Source organism: Prionailurus bengalensis, chromosome D1, assembly GCF_016509475.1.
Source record: "Prionailurus bengalensis isolate Pbe53 chromosome D1, Fcat_Pben_1.1_paternal_pri, whole genome shotgun sequence".
NCBI lineage: Eukaryota > Metazoa > Chordata > Mammalia > Carnivora > Felidae > Prionailurus > Prionailurus bengalensis.
Window position 1 is genome coordinate 47,776,658 of NC_057346.1, and position 17,442 is coordinate 47,794,099.

At 38.2% G+C, this 17,442-nt stretch overlaps 1 protein-coding gene and 1 non-coding gene across 9 annotated transcripts in view; one reads left to right on the forward strand and one right to left on the reverse strand.

Annotated features, from left to right (window-relative positions):
- The window catches only part of DLG2 (discs large MAGUK scaffold protein 2), a 2,073,554-nt gene that overhangs the window by 695,202 nt on the left and 1,360,910 nt on the right, over nucleotides 1–17,442 (forward strand). The gene's annotated exons all lie outside the window — the stretch shown is intronic.
- Nucleotides 14,917–15,019, reverse strand: LOC122484543. Its single transcript, XR_006297610.1, has one exon. It is a non-coding gene; the product is annotated as a U6 spliceosomal RNA (small nuclear RNA).

Here is a 17,442-nt window from a genome sequence, read left to right on the forward strand (position 1 = left end):
AGTGATTGTGTCCTAGGAAGTTCTATCCATACCATTTGTAGTTCTTGAAGAAAAGTACAAATGCAGGCCATGTACTAAATATTTAAAAGTCCTAAGTCAAGCTAACAAACTGTTAGTGAATATGTTTAGTGTTCCTACTTCAACACATAACCTTTCAAAATGAACATGAAAGACCAGGTTCAAGGTGAGACTTAGGGCATGTTCAGACTCTTCAGAATCCCTAGCCTTAAGGAGATAATAAAGGAAGAAGGGACCTGAGACCCTGGGCCAAGACCCAACTTACCCCCCACCCAATCCCACCAGCTTTATCCAGCACTGGCTCAAGACTCACCCTTAAGGCTTATAGCTATTCCAGTGCATTCTTATAAGCCTCACCATTTAAATTCACTCATCAAATTAGGGGTACATAGACCAATGGGCTGATTTACCATCAGAATAAGGATTAGGGACCTAACTAGGGTCTAGGAATGAAACAATTTGGACTGGGGGTTCAGGTCCAGTTCTTGGTGGGAAGTGCTTGGCTTCCAGGTAGATAAATGCCCCTAATCTCACAAATTCCACATGGGGAGGAGTTTCTGCCAGAGGAGGGCCAAGTGAGGCATTAAAAAAAAATTTTTTTTAACATTTATTCATTTTTGAGAGACAGAACAGAGCGTGAGCTGGGCAGTGGAGGAGAGAGAGGGAGACAGAATCCAAAGCAGGCTCCAGGCTCTGAGCTGTCAGTACAGAGCCTAATGCGGGGCTTAAACTCCCTGACTGTGAGGTCATGACCTGATCCAAAGTCAGATGCTTAACCAACTGAGCCACCCAGGCACCCCTGACAGTGAGGCATTTTAAAGCAGGTGATCAGGAGCAATACCTGTGGCCAAGTTTTGTGCCAAACAATTTAACATTTTATTGGTAAGAAGAATTAATGTTAAAGTTGTTTAAACTGGCCCATTCAAGTTCTGAAAGATAGTACATAAATGGTGAATTTAGGGTTTGTATCCTAGTCTGTGTGACTCCAGAATCTATCTATCTTCACTTTAGTGTTTTTCAGGCACTGAAAAACCTACTTTATTGTCCGGTTTCTCTTTCTCTCTTATTTTTTCACCTTAGGTTATAGATGGTGGGATGGGTAAAGGAGCTAGGGTTGGCAGGTGCAGGGAAGGTGTGAATGCACTAAGGCACATGGGAATTGTGAACCTGAAACTGGTGGGAACCAAAAGTGGAGGGGGAAGATGCAAGAAAGTGACATTACAGAGGGGGAGTTAAGATTAATCCTGTAGTTTTAAAGTATTGGCAACACGCTTTAAACATTTATATCTCTTAAGGGAAAGTTTGCATAAGTCACTGGTATTATTTTCATTGTAGACAATTTGAACACATCAGCATAAAAAAGGTATAACTTTATTCAGCTATTAAAATTTAGAAAACAAATATAAACTAAAAGTACTTCATTCATTCAGCACCTATTTAGTAGGCATTTATTATGAGCCAGGCACTAGAGACATAGCAGTGATTAAGACCGATAAATCCCCTTTTCCCATAGAGGTGCATTCTAGTGGGATGAAATGAATATTAATATTGATTTACTAGGAAGGAATGGCATTTTGCTGAAACTGAATCTCTACTCCCAACATAGATAAAATTATGACAGCTTTTGTGTTTGGCATGACCGTACCTTACCACATATCCTACGATGACTCAATTCTCTGGCTGTTGGTCAATATTCATATTACTGTTAAATATCCCATGTACCAAATGGCTACTACAAGGCAGGAACAAAGCATTTATATTTATATGCATTACTCATTAATCATGACAAATAAGTACTGTGCAATTATAATCACAAGCATTAATGTAGACCCTGGAGTCATTGTTACTACTCAGTTATAGAGTGCCATTAAGATGATCCCCCAAATCTTATTGAATTAAATAAATTATTATACAAATAAAAACTTAAGAAATGTAGAGAATTCCAAGATCCATAGGAGATAGCACATAACCTGGTTTGACAGATACTGTAATAAGTGATGCTTTCTATTTTCTCTCTCCGTATGACTTTTAAGACCATCTGACCTACTTGAGGGTAGGGACTGATTGCTTTAGATCTGTATCCACAATGTTTTTCATGTATCTAGCACCAAGTAGATACATACACATGGTTTTTGAGCGAATGAATGGAGGGATGATTGATAAGCTCTGGGTTCAAAAACATTCATTTTTTGCTATTGAAATCTGCCCACCTGATCCTTATTAGCAGGATAGAGATAATTTTCAGTTCTAAATACATGGCTGTAAATAGTCAACACTATGTTGTTTTTCATTAAGACTATATTAAAAATAAAATTACAGGGGCTCCTGGGGTGGCTCAGTCTGTTAAGTGTTCGAATTCTGCTCAGGTAACGATCCCCAGGTTTGTGAGTGTCAGGCTGTGTGCTAACAGCTCAGTCTGGAGCCTGCTTAGAATTGTGTCTCCCCCTCTCTCTCTGCCCCACCCCTGCTCATGCTCCTTCTGTCTCTCTCAAAAATAAACATTAAAAATTAAAAAAATAAAACTACAGAATGAGAGAGAATTCTCTTCATACTAATTAAACTTTGTGTTCATTGATATTTTCCTTCCATTTTTATCCTCATGTATAGAGTTAAAATTGTGTCATGTGTATATGTGCATGTATTTCTTCCTTTGTTACTTTGTGTACCTTTTGAATGTTGAATGATGGTAATACTCCTAATACATATGATGTTAATATTTCTCCTTATTATAAAATTAGGGCACATTTTATAGGTGTTTTGTTATTTGCTTGTCTGTGTTTTTAAATTAACACATTCCTACCGTGAAGAGAATGCTGCTGTTACTTTATTTTCTGGTATAAACTTCAGTCATCTACTGATGTGTACATATGTTCAAAATGAAAACCAACAGTGTATATTACTTTAATATATTTATAGTATAGTATATTTAAAACTTCTAGGGAAGTGCTGGTGTGTGAAAACTTACAGCTAGGATGCCAAAAGGAAATCCAAGCTATATGCTGTCACCACACAGCTAAAATAACCACAATATACAGAACTTTGAAGCACCTGCATTTTCTGGGAACCTGGGTGAGGAATGGTAAGAAAAAGTCTGGGTTTCACAAGTGACTAAGCCAAAGCCCTAAGAATTGAAGTTGGAGAGAGGCAGGATCTTGTTGCTAGGCAACCAGCAATCCAGGAGGAGACTTCCAGACAGCGCACCCGCTGTTCAGCCCCCCAGTGTGACATGTGCTGAGTTTTTGCAAGGATGGCTAGATGCTCTATGCACGCTGGCCTCTGAAGTCCAGCATGTTTCCTGCCCTGAAACATGCCCCTGTTCTCAGCTCAGTCTGCAGTCCAGATGGAAAAGACAGACAGCTTTGGGACAGATCTTCAGTAAAGCCCCTGTGGGCTTGCTGTGAAACTGTTGGGCATGATCTGTCGAGATGGGGCTGTCATTGGCTCTTCCTGCCAATGGCTTCAGTGTGGTAGGTGTGGGGAGGAGTCTAGACTCAGAGCAGGAAAAACATAATGACAAGTCTTTTCAGGCATATTCAGGACTTGGGGGAAAGTGTTGGTCTGGGGAGAGAGAGGTAAACAAAGTCTGTGATGTCCCCTCTGGGAAGAAAGCATATGTCAGATAGCTACAGAATTGTCTGCGTGACTTTCTTATTCAAATTCTGATCCTGACAAAGCTATGACTAAACAGCATCCCAAAATGCAGTATCCTGGAGGACCTAGCCACTCTACAGTACAATTAATCATTTGCCTGATACCCAAGAAGTAACTTGTGCCTTTGGAACTTTTGGGAAGCAGGGAAACTACTAGTTAACTCTTACATAGTATCTTAACCACATATCCAATATCCAAAAATGACTGAAAATAAAGTTTTCTTTTTACTTAATTAAACAAAGGAGCTTAGAAAAACAGAAAGAATAGCTAAATCAATCCTGTATACCCTTCAATTATATACATTAATTGTTAACATTTTGTCTTATTTACCTAGAAAATAAAAGATTTCATAAGTTTTCAGCAGACTAGTTTGGCAACAAAACTTGGCCTAAAATAACAAGTAGCTATTTACTCAAGGTCTCTAGTCACTCTACTATGAGAATATGCATATATTTTATGACAAAACTCTTCCTCATGGGCTACCATCTCAAACTTTACTGGGGTGTTAAGCATGGTGTATGCATCTTTTACCTTCCTAAAAACCTCATATATGCTTTGATTTGCACATTTGGCTGTAAGAACTATAGATGAGCGATTATGGGCCTGGGCTATGTGCCAGATACTGTACTGGGCAACTGACTTTTTTTTCTCTTTAATCTGCGTAGCCATTCCATAGAGAAATCATTACCTACACTTTGTAAGTTCAGAGACATTAAAGAATTCCCCTCAATGTCACATCATTAGTAAGTGGTAAATCTAGGATTTAAACCTAGGTGCATTAGGCTCTATCTTAGGTCTTTGTCCTATGTACTATTGTTCATTTTACTATCCTTGTTGTAGCTCTGAGAAAACTGAGATAAAATATCCCATGGTACGATGGTAGATGGAGGGTCAGATTAGAATCTATTGCCTGAGGTAGGCAAAATGGTTGCTTCCTTCTGTCTTATCGTTTGGTAAGCAGGAGTCTGGTGTAGGTATTCAGATCAATCCCAAGTCAGGTATGGATGAATCAAAACAGAGGAGGTAGCTACACATGCCATTCTTGAGCACCCTTAACATGATGGGTAACAATAAGTGTTTTGCTTTGGAAGATGGCTGTTCATAATATTCCAGTCTTGCCTTTAGGGTTTACCAGTAGCATGTCCTTAGCAAGTTATTTAACCTTTCAAAGCTTCACTTCTGTCCTCTCTAAAAAGATAGTAATTCTCAAGTTATGGAGTCATTGTAAAAAATTAGATTGCATAGTGCGCATCACATGTTCAGCACTAAGGAATATGAGATACTGTCATAAGTATATCATCCCCTATTGGCCTTGTTATGTTCCAACAGTGTCAGTGGTGGGGTGATTCTGACCAAAATCTGATTTCTGTTGTCCCCATTTTTTTCTTGCCTACAGGAATGTCTATTTTGTATAATATTGGCTAATTATCCTATGACCAGTTAATGTTTCTCCAGCCTTCACAGAGTTCCGTAGCTCTCTTAACAGAATTCCATAGTTCGGTACGTTGCCATCTAATGTATCCTGACAGCATTTGTTCTCTTGGCCACTGCCTGCCACTTAGACTCCATAGCATTATTGTATTCTCCTTTTTAAGTTACTATGGAGATTAAGATCAGTGTCTTTTTTTTTTTTTTTGTACCATTATCAGTAATAAGCCATAGTAGTTAGACCCCATGAAATATATCTATATAAACATTTGTGATTTGAATATGGAACTTTAATGTGTCCTGTCGTTTACTCCTGAGAATTTTTTTAAAATGTTTACTTATTTTGAGAGAGTTAATGAGTACAAGTGGGGGAAGGGCAGAGAGAGAGAGGGAGGGAGAGAGATAATCCCATGCAGGGTCCATGCTGTCCATGCAGAACCCAATGAGGGGCTCGATCTCACAAACCATAATATCATGACCTGAGCGGAAATCAAGAGTCAGATGCTTAACTGACTGAGCCACCCAAGTGGCCCCTGAGAACTTTTGAATTTGAATTGAGACTTTTGATGCCTTGAGCTGAGAACATAAAGACATATGTCTTACCGGTCTTCCCTCTTCCATGAAGACAATAAAATTTAGTTGTCTCACTCACCCAGATACACCTCAGAAGCTTTTCAGCTATAGTCAAGACGAGCTTGACCAGTGGATCAGAACTGGAGCTCTGGATGACACATGCATGTTAGTTACCAGTTCTGCCTCCCTGTTGAACACGGGACAGAAGGATTTAGATGAAAGCAGAGCCAGCCAGGATTAGTTGATGTTCCTGGAAAGAGTGAAGGAGGGAGAGGATGGCTACTGATCTTTCTTAGAGATTGAGAGGGAGATGCGGGATGGAAGCTAAGATGAAACAAGCCTCATCTCCTGGAAATGCAAGAGAGGTTAAACAATAGCAAAATATGTGTACAAGTAACATCCTTGTTTAATAATCAGCCTGGGGTGCCCTATCATTAGGGGAGGAAAATAGGAAAGAAAAACAGAAATACATGAGTGAGCTAATAGTTCATTGTTGTTGTGTTTATTGATACTATTTCAGAGAAACTTTAAACACCCAGGGATGGCCTTTCAGGTTAATGGATTGATATGAGGAGATTTGAAATAATTAAATGCTGGATAATTGTGAATGCTAGTTATATCAGATGTGGTCATGCTAAGGAAATGGAGAGAGACAAACAAGTCCCTTTAATTTTAACCCTAGGGGGACAATCTACTATAGTGAAAAACATAGGGTGTGGAGGCAGGTTGACCTGGATTTGAATTACTACTCGACTGATTTCTAGAAACATGACCATGAGCAAGTAATTTAACTGTAAGACCAGTTTTTCCAAATGTAGTGATCAAAGAATGGTATTTGGTAAATTATTATCATGACCCTGACATAACAAAAAAAACTTAGTTAATGACTATCTCTTGATCCTGATTAAGTGGGCTGGACTAGACTCAATTTTAAGCCCCAAACCTTTGTATTAACATGACTTCGCACGTTGAAACTTAAATAATCTACATCAGAAGGGATATAGAATTAATAGAGACATCCCAGTGGTAATAAACTCCTTATAGACTTTTGATGAATTTTTTGCCATTTAAAGATTGTTCTCTAAGTATGAATATAACCAGATGGTCAGTGATAAAATTCAAATCCCAAGACTTGACAATATCTATAGATGCCAGCATTTTCACTTTCATTATCAACTATCCAGTAAGTTTGAATTAAGCATTTCACTTCTTTTAAGGGAGGCTGTTTTGCTTTGTTTTTAATTATAACCCCACATCCGGATGTTTCCAGTGTACTTCTTTAGAGAGCAATTTTTATGATTAAGAAGTTAATTTTTTTCTTCAATATGAACAGATGGTGCTTTTCAGTGTCTTTTTAAAGGTGCTCCGTATCTCTTGCACAGCAGAACCTAAAATATGAATCGGACATTGTATAACTGAAAATAAATGGAAAAGGAAAAGTTCATGATTTAGAGTCTACATAACTCCTCTTCCTTACTGGAGATTTAGTCTGTTCATTTTAGTAGCATTCTTGGAAGCATTTAACTTTATTGAGATATGAGTGAGAATCTGAGCTTCTGTACCTCCTGGAAACTTGAGATATCCTAAAGATGAATATTTTTTAAAACTTTGATTTCATATAAACTGTACTTAATGCTTAATAATCCAAAAGTATACTTTAACATGCTTGAGGTTTTGCATTAGTGATTTGATTGTATTTGAAAAGGTTGCTGGTGAAGACTACTGGTCATAAATATATTCCATTAAACATTCTTTATTATACTGTCCTGAACAGTGTGTTTCTACCTCTGGACGTTACTGGTAGCCAACCAAGTGAACTGCTCCATTAAGGTGATGACAAATACTTGGCAAATGAAATGACTTGGCTCCTTCATGTTAACACTATTTTTACATACATTCCAATATTATACAGAGAAAATACAAATATACATAATCTCATGAATTGTGGCTGTGGTCCATCCAAATAATTTCTGACTGTGGCACCAACACACGTTTGCTGTGTTTTCCAAGACAGACACAGGTTCTAGAATTTCCCTTTAACAAAAATAACTTTGCGGGCACCTGGGTGGCTCTGTCAGTTAAGTGTCCTATTCTTGGTTTCGGCTCAGGTCATGATCTCACTTTAATAAGTTCAAGTCCTGAATCAGGCTCTGCACTGACAGTATGGAGCCTGCTTGGGATTCTCCCTCTCCCTCTCTGTCTCTGCCTCTCCCGTGTGTGTACTTCCCCTCCTTCTCTCTCTCTAAATAAATAAATAAACTTGTTAAAAATAAAATAACTTCTAGCTACTTTTCTTCTTTTTCCTTCACATTTACTAGCCATAATAGGTTGGTAGAAAATACATGACATAAAATGAAAAGATATTTTTGTTTCTTCTTGAATTTCGATAAAGAGTGGGTGCATATTTTTTCTTTATTGTAAACATGTAGGCCCCCAGAAGGCTTGGGGAGTTTAGCTTTCTATCCAGACTGTTCACTCCATGCAAGAATTCCCTGCTTTACTGGTCTTTAAATCTCCAGAAGCAAATGTGAATTGTGAATAGTAGACACTCAGTTAAAATGTGTGGCATTTCTTTAATTGAATGTCTAACTGGAGTGTCTTTTCTTGAATCTGTTGAATATCATTGAATGATTCTGTCACTGCTTAAGTTTTCTCTCTGTTAATGACTTGAAAATCTATTTAGTCCTTCTGGCCAGTGGAGCTTTAAATACTTCCCTAGAACATTGTATCCCAAAAGATTGATGGAATGGTGGTGGTAGTTTTCACTGCTAATAAGAGGAGCTACAGGTCATGAATACTTAATATGTGCCAGACGCTGGGCTACATAATCATCCTCTGAGATGGGTATTTTTATCTTCTTTTTATAGATAGGGATACTGAGGTTTTGAAGAACTAAGCAATTTGCCCAACCGCATAGAGCCAGTAATATGCAGAGCCAAGAATTAAAGTCCTTTCATTTGACTCTGATGTCCATGGCATTAAATATTATTCTAGATTGTCTTCTTACTGTTTCTTTCTTTGTACCTGCTATAAAATCATTAGATGCTTACAGAAATCTGGCTCATTAAATTGTTATTTGAATACTTGGAAAACTTTTCCAAGTCATTTAAGATAAAATATTTTCCCTCTAGTAAGCAACCAACATTAGCTAGAGTACTGGTCTCTGTGAGGTTAATGTCTCTGCTTTCTGTTTCACCATCTAGATTTGTTAATGGAAATAATGAATAATGGTGGTTAGGATCAGAATAAAACCTTAAGACAGTACTCACATCATCTACCTTGCTTTAAGTAATTTAAAAAGTGTTTACTGAAAATGAATGCAGAGTGTGTGTGTGTGTGTGTGTGTGTATTCAGTCAAAAGTTTGTTGGTCAAGGTTACATTAAATGGCTACCCATTGCTGACAGTGATTTTGAGTTTCCTTAGTACTTCATTTTTTTCTTTTTCTTTGTTTATGTGAGAGAGAGAGAGAGAGAGAGAGAGAGAGCGCGCGCGCGCGCGCGCGCGCGCGCGAGCGTGGGGGAGGGGCAGAAAGAGAAGGAGGAAGAGAATCCCAAGCAGGCTCAGCACTGTCAGTGTAGAGCTGATGCAGGGCTGGAACTCATGAACTGTCAACTCATGACCTGAGCTCAAATCAAGATTCAGATGCTTAAATGACTGAGCCTCCCTGGTGCCTCTGAATTTCCTTAGGATTTCAAATCTTAAATGCTTAAATAGCCCTGAGGATTCTTATACTTAAACTGAAAATAAATTATAAAATTATCTTTATTCAATCCATGATCATATCACCACTTTTTTACCTTCTCTTTATAAATGAGAATTTAATGATTGCCTAGAGACCATAAAGTTTTCTTTCCTACTTCAGACAAGTCAATAACTGTAAGATTTAATAGCCTAAAGATAAAATGGTTCAATATTAACCAGAAAATGCTTGACTAAGGTAACTCGTTAATACCAGATTATGAGGCCATTTGATTTTTTTCTCCAACAATTGTCTATAGCAATGGAACTCTTTATTTGATAAGTGAGGAAATGAGTGTTTATCCTAGCTTGTGTTTTGATTTGGTTGGGGGGGAACCCACTATAAAATACAGGTATCGTATGTGTAAATGGCTTAGACTCCTGTATGTGTCATTGTTCTGAATACGATACTTGTAATGAAGTGGTTAAACAATCCTCTTCGGGCTTACAGGCACCAGGCTAATGCATAATGTTTTGCCACAAGAAGTCTCAGGGTACCTATGTTTCTGCACAATTTACAATTTCCTGCCACGAGAACTTAAAATGCCACAGAGCACAGATTCTACAGAGTGAATGCAGACCCAGACACACAGCATTTTAGCATCATTCCATTGCTATTAGATTCTGCTCAGGGTAATGAAAGAAACAAGGCCTGCAGAAGAAATCTGGTAAGAGCTCAGTCACTCAAATAAACGATATTTTGAGTCAGACTATGATTTAAGTAAGTTGTTTGAAGTTAGAGGTGAACATCCTGGCACTGGTAGTTGGAGTCAAAAATTTGGACTGCTAGAATTTTTGCTCCAACCACACCCATGTAGGTTAAGGATAGGACTTCATCATCAGTAATCAGTGAGGAGAAAGAGAAGAATGCCGGCTTATCTGTGAATAGTAAGTACTCTTTAAAAGTTCTGTATATATTTCTCCTTTAGGAGTGTGGATTTCATCCTCCACGACATTTTTTTGTGATCTTAAGAAGGACTGGAGTTAAATAAACCAATCAAGATTCCAGTGCCCAGAAAGGGCAAGTCCAGGCACACAGAATGTACCTCTGTCCCCCTATCATTGTTTGTAAGGGAATCAAGATGAATATAATTTACCAAAAACATTTCAAACAATAAGACTGCGTATTTCAAAGATCAATCTCAAATCATTCATAGCCACTGAAAAGAGGAATGAGCAGGCATTTCTGTCTCCTGGGCTGCGGAGTCCTCAGGTGCTGTCTTTCCACACTTCTCCGATTCCTCTCCCTACTTATCACAAATAACCATGGCAGTGCCTTTTCTTAACCTCCTTATTCACCCTCGTGTAAGTTCTCATGTCTTGTCACTTTCTGACTTGTAGGAAGAAAAAAAAACCCTAACTCCCTGATTATAGAAGGGAGCAGACATGCTCCACAGGCACTTTTTTTTTCCCCTTTCTGCTTTTCTTGTGATTGCAGTCACAAGCCCCTTCCCCATAAGAAGCTGTTTTCCTCAGTGCTTGGAGGTGTCATGCTATATATTTGCTTCAGGAAGTTTGGTACTGACACATCCTTCATTTCTAGTGTCACTTGGAGGTGTCCTTAAGGAAGGGGAATGTTACTGTTGAAGGACTTTAGGATTAGAGTAGTGAACATTTCCTTTAATTTCACAGGTTGCTCCAATTTCTTTGGATCAATGAGAAATTATGTAAAGCAACCAGCATCCTATAAAGGCAACTCAAATCTGAAAACAAGAGCCGCCTATCAATTAATAGGGAAATGTAAAATATGTATTTTGAAGACATTTAAAAAGAATAAAAGATGGGGTATATCCCCTGTTTTGGAAACTTTCAGTGATCCTAGATACCATTTAGGGCAATTCATAGGCAGGATAGCATTACAAGCTATCAGAGGAATGCCCTTCAGTGTGTGTGCTATCTCCCTATGCTTATTATTCTCACCATTGGCTTTCCTGACGTCTCCACCAGGCATCCTTATCACCTATCACAGTCGACCTCACACTGAGGTTCATACCTGGTGGCAGTGCCATCCGCCTGGGCACCTGATAGAAATGTTTGGTCACATTTTTGTTGCAATGACTGGACAATGGTACTGGCATTTAGTGGGAGGAGGCCAGGGATGCTAAGTACCCAGCATGATATGTGACAACATGCACAGCTGTCTGCCCAGAATGTCAGTAGCACCCCCATTAACAAATACTGGGCCTCTGGAATTAGCACCCCAGTTTTGGGTTGACTAAGCTGGCTCTTGACTTTGAGACTGGTTATTAATCCTGGATTCTTACAGTATGCTTCAGGCCTTCATCAGTGATTGGGCTGTTCTCTTCCTCATTTGGCTTCATCCTGAGAGGGGAGGAGTATTTCACAAAGAGAAATTTCACAAATGTGTTTGTCTTCATTTACCCTATTCCCTTCCGTTGGGAAGCTGACACTGAGAAGCTTTAGGAAGGTTGGTAGATACTTGTTTGCCCAGATGTCTCCAGCTACAAAAGTGAAAACTCACACTAGACACAGAAAAGGAAAACGAATGTTAAAATCATTTTTTATTGCTGTTAAAATGCCTCCAAAGAGAAGAGAAAGTGAAACATCAATGCTGACTGATGTTATAGGATATAAATGTTGACTAAGGTGCTTAAGAATGCAATGTTTATATAAAGTACAGGGATGCCTGGGTGGCTCACTTGGTTCAGCACCCAACTTTGACTCAGGTCATGATCTCACGGTTTGTGGGTTTGCACCCCTCATCCATCTCTGTGCTGTCAGCTCAGAGCTTGGGGCCTATTTCAGATCCTGTGTCTCCCTCTGTCTGCCCCTCCCCTCTTGCTCTTTCTCTCTTGCTCTCTCCAAAAAAAAAAAAAGAAAGAAAGAAAAAAGGACATACGGAAAAGATTCCTGACTGATGAGACAACTGTTTTATCTTTTCATAAAGGATCAAATCACTTGCAGGAGATGAAGAGGAGTGGTAATAAAGTATCCAAGTGATGGTTCCAAGAATAGCAGGAAAGAATGTAGAAAGTAAAGTTTGATCAATTTCAAGGTTCTGGTCCAAGATAATGGTGTAGGAAGACCCAGAACTACTTTCCTCCTACAGACACCAAATCTATAGCTATATATGGAACAATTTGCTTTGGGGGGAAAAAAAACAAACTGAAAAAACTAGTGAAGCAGCCCCTTCATATCAGGCACATGAGAAGGAAACCATATAGAAGTAGATAGGAAAGGCTGAGACACAGTCTGACCATAAACCTCACCCCTGGTGTGGTGACCTACAATCGGGAAAGAACTCAAAACCTGGAGCTTCTCCTTGAGCAAAAAGGATTTGTTACCCACTTTGGGCACCCTGACTTTTAAGATGGGCACCTGAGAGATGAGTCCCCAAAACATGTGGCTGTGAAGAAGAAAAGTTCTGAACCATGGAGGATGGGAGAGGTAAAGAAGAGACCAGAGATCGACAGAAGTAGCAACCAGATTTACCTCTGTCAGTTAATTAAGTACTTGAGTTTATTGCCATGTTCTGATATACTTGTGGAAAGTCTTACTTCATTTTAGGTTAAAAAGATAAACCAAAAAAAACCTCAATTTTTATCCATTTCATAAAATAAAAAAGGTTTTTGGTAAGGTTTATATCTACTTTAATAGAGTTCCAGATCAATATTTCAAAAAATTAATTAGAAGGTTATGATATAAGCAAATCTGACTTAAAACTATTGCAAACCTATCATTATTATACCCTATTATCTAGATTTTTACTGAAATAATGTGTCATGCCAAATATCTGAAATCATGTCTGTAATTATCTCCAGAAATGATTTGGCATAGCAATTTCTGGGAAAGAAAAATTGAACTATTTCCTTTTAATCTCTTCATTGGATTTTTTAAAATGAAGTGCTAAAAGTCTTGGGAATGAATAACAAGTTATTTTATTTGAGTTTTTAAAGTTACATCTTAGAATGTTTTCAAAACCAAGACTCTTAACCTATTGTCAGGATAAGATAATAGGAAACTTTGCAAATGTCAAGGCAAAGGTCACATCTGGCACATTCTCCAGGTCTGATCAGCAGGCACTTTGTAATTTTTGTTGTCCCCAACTTACTTAAGCCCTAACACTCCTAGGATAGTTTGAAGATATGATGGCAAATTATATACTTCAGTTGGTTGCAATATGCTGCAGTTTTATTTTTTGATGTGTTCTCACATTCCTCATACTGTTATTTATAATTACATCTGGCCCACCAAATGTAAGCTCCATTAGATTTTTATCTCTATCTCTAGTGTCTAGAAATGGGCCTTGCCTAATAGTAGGTGCTCAATAAATGCTTATTGAAGAGATGAATAAGTTAATGGTTCATTTTCTTAATTATTTCATACTGCAAGTCTAGAGATAGAGATTATTGGAAGAATTTGGGCCAAACTAAATTTTCATTGTGTACTCTCCTCAGAGTCAACTAATGCCAAAGTATCAAGCATTCTGAACACTCTTGAGTACTGTGGGAAAAGGGCTAAAACATTTAACTATGCCCATGACCTCAGTTTCTTAGATAGTTTGCTTTGAAATAAAGGGATGTCATAGAATTCTTATTACATAGAAAACAGGGTCTATATTATACCATTTAATAAATCGTAATTTATGATAAATGTCTGCAAGGCAACACACTTAAACTTTAATAACGTTACATTTATGAAAACTGGAATGGTGGAAATACACCTTTCCAAAAATTCAGGATAAAGCAACCATGTCTGAGGTTGTTTGTGGCCCTAAAATTACTCATGTGTCCTTTAATTTGCTGGGCAGATGGCAGACTGACATAGGAAGAAGTGTTCTGAAATAAGTTACCAGGATGGCTGGGCACTTTACTGTCTGCTTGTTTCAATAGGTATTCCCAGTTGGAAGTGTTTGATGCTTTGACCTCTCTGTTCCCACTGGAGTCTGTTTTTGTCTTAGAAGCAGGGGTGAACCATTTCTGCCTTCTGCTTACTTTTTCCTGCTTATTTCTTAGTCAGGCTTGGGGTTCTCTGTGTGCAGCTATATAGTGATGTCTTTCCTCTAGTAAGTACTTGCTTTCTCTCTGGTGAGCTGTTTCCTCTCCATTCATTTTTCATCTACTATGACTACTGTATTATCTTTGTCCCAAGTGATTCATAGTATGATTGTTCTTTAAAAAAAAATCACTTCATAGTACTTTTCTTATTTTCAGCTTGCTTGTTAAAAGCTTTTGAAGTTGGTTATTTTCCTAGGCTTTCACTGATGTGGATTTTTTTCTAGAAACATCTGTTAGTATAAATTATGCTAGACTTTTTTCTCCCCATTTGAGTACCGGAATTCACTGCTACAGGAAAGATGGGATTAGAAGGAGCTTTATATCATTCATGCTTGGATTGAAATGTATTGAAATATATTTTGAACCTATTTGTATTTGGACCAAAATATATTCTGAAATTAATACTTTGTAATAAATGGGCAGTGTTTGCCCCATGTTTTTGGTGGGTAACATACAAAATATGTTCAAAAAGCATGGCTATGGTATTGTAGAGATTGTCAGTAAATAATTGGTGTGCTATTCTTGCATAGGGGCCATGCTGATATTCTCTGTATCATTCCAACTTTAGTATATGTGCTGCTGAAGTGAGCACAGGATTGTCAATAAATGATACTGACAATTGAACCTCCAGCCCTATAACCCAATACTTTTGCTTCAAACACACATACCTAGTTCCTGCTATCCATAATTGCAAAACCACATTGTCCTTAACTAATCAGATTGACCTGTATCTCTCCCTTCACCCTGCCTCTTGACATCTTAGTCATTAGAACACAAATACTACACATGAAATCACTTCTCCAAGAGCTCTCACTAACCACCCTATCTTAAATGCATAAGCTTAATTGGCCTTCTAACCTATTGTCTTGTGATGGATAATTGTCTTGAGCCATCAGTAAGTTACTATTTTCTAGAAATCAAGAGTTAGTTTATGCTTCTTAATAGTCCAAAGTGTCATGTATTTCCTTGGGGTGTTTTCTTTTTTTGTTTTGGCAATCAGTAAATACTTGGTGATGTTTTTTTTAAGGTAATTTGAGAGAGAGAAACAGCATGAGCTGGGGAGGGACAGACAGGGAGAGAGAGAGAATACCAAGCACGCTTCACACTGTGAGTGTAGAGCTGATTTGGGGCTCAAATTCTTGAACCGCAAGATCATGACCTGAGCCGAAATCAAGAATCTGATGCTTAACTGCCTGAGCCACCCAAGCGCCCCAATATTTGGTTATTTTTAAGCATCCAATTGAGCTAGACATCTCATGCTGTCTGTTAAGCAGTGGGTTAAAGGAGTAATGTGTCTTTGCTAATGGCACATGACTATCTTTGTTGGTTGACTAATAGTCACTTTGGTGGTGACTGAGAGGTGCAGAGAAGCCTCTGCTAAGGAGCTAGAGAAAGGAGATACACAGTCCAAAGAAGCACAACCATTTCACAACTGTAGTTTTGTGGAGAGTTTACTCTTACTTGTGGGAAGCTTCATATTCATGCTGACTGGAGAAGAGCTAGCAATTCCTATTTTACAAATGCGATCTAGCCTCAAACCTATACACTGAGGTTTCTCCAGTCTCTAGATGACCTGGCATTCTAGTCATTGCTGTGTTATTGAGGGAAAAATAAGCAGGCTTTGGCATGGTGAACCCAACCTTCAACAGTTAGGAAGTCAGTGGAGAAACAATTTTCAGGGTCTACATCCAATTCATTACAGAAAATATTTACCGAGTTCATTTGTTAGATTTTTCCCTTTAGAAATGAGTTTTGGTTTCCATGATGACTGATAGATTTTATTTATTAGCCAACATAATGAGCTGGTAGCTTGTTACAGAGAGCTACTTACATTAGCTATGTATTCTTGGGTAAGTTGCTTCTCTAATGATCAGGAACTTTATTTGGAAGGTGGACTTTTGGAAAATGTCAAGAAGAACTGGTGAATTGCAAGTGGAAAGGAGAGGGAATTACAACTTTTGCTTTCGCTGAACAAGATGAAAGGAGGCAGATACTGCATACCTGACTGATGATAGGCAATAATGGCGCACGCGCACACACACACACACACACACACACACACACAAGGACAAAGAATTAGAGAATTGAAGGTAACATGGGACTGCTTGGTAAGAGAAAGAAAGGCATGATGTTAAAAAACTTATTAGTGGCATTGCCCTCCCCATCTACAAGCTAAAGTATTCACATTGGGTTCAAAGCCCTAGAGTCCTTTGTGTTTCATTTGATCATGTGCTATATTTTCTTTCGAAGTGATGTCCTCCGCACTCTTCCTCTATATTCTTTCCCAAAGTGATCTTACTTCCATTATATCAGTTATTGTTTATTAACTACCCCAAATTTACATTTTCTACCAAAACCTCAATTTGAAACTGCTCACCTATAAATCCAGTTGTCAGCAACTTCACTTTGATGCCTTATAGGAGTATCAAACCAAAAAATGCAAAACTCATTCTATTATTTTCTGCTTGATAAATCTACTTCTTTTCTAGTGTTCTCCATCTCTAGAATATACCCTGTACTTCGTCCATGCCAGGGATTGTTCCTCCCCCTCCTTTGACATTTGGTCAAGCCAGATACCCTGATTTATCTTCATTCTCTCTTATTACCTTTCACATATAGGGTAAGCTGACCTCCTAAATATTTCTGAATGTATCCTTTTGCTCCATCTCTGCTATCAGCATAATTCAAGCCATTATGATCATCTTTCACATGAACAGCTAACTGGTCTCACCGAATCATTCTTTTCCCATGCCAATCCATATTGCAAATAGAAGCCACAGTGAGATTAATGAGAGACAGATCCTATTAAATTTGTCCCTGCTTAAAATTTGTTGATAGCATTTCATTTCTTAAAGATCTGCATATTATTTTAATTAGAGCCACAAAAAATTGTGGGCAATCACCTCTTGCCAGCCTTGTCTCTTACCAGTCTTTGTTTCTTTCCCTGTATTACAGCCTCACTGCTCTTCCTTTTTGGTTCCCTAAATGTATCAAGTTCCTTCCCATATTAGAATC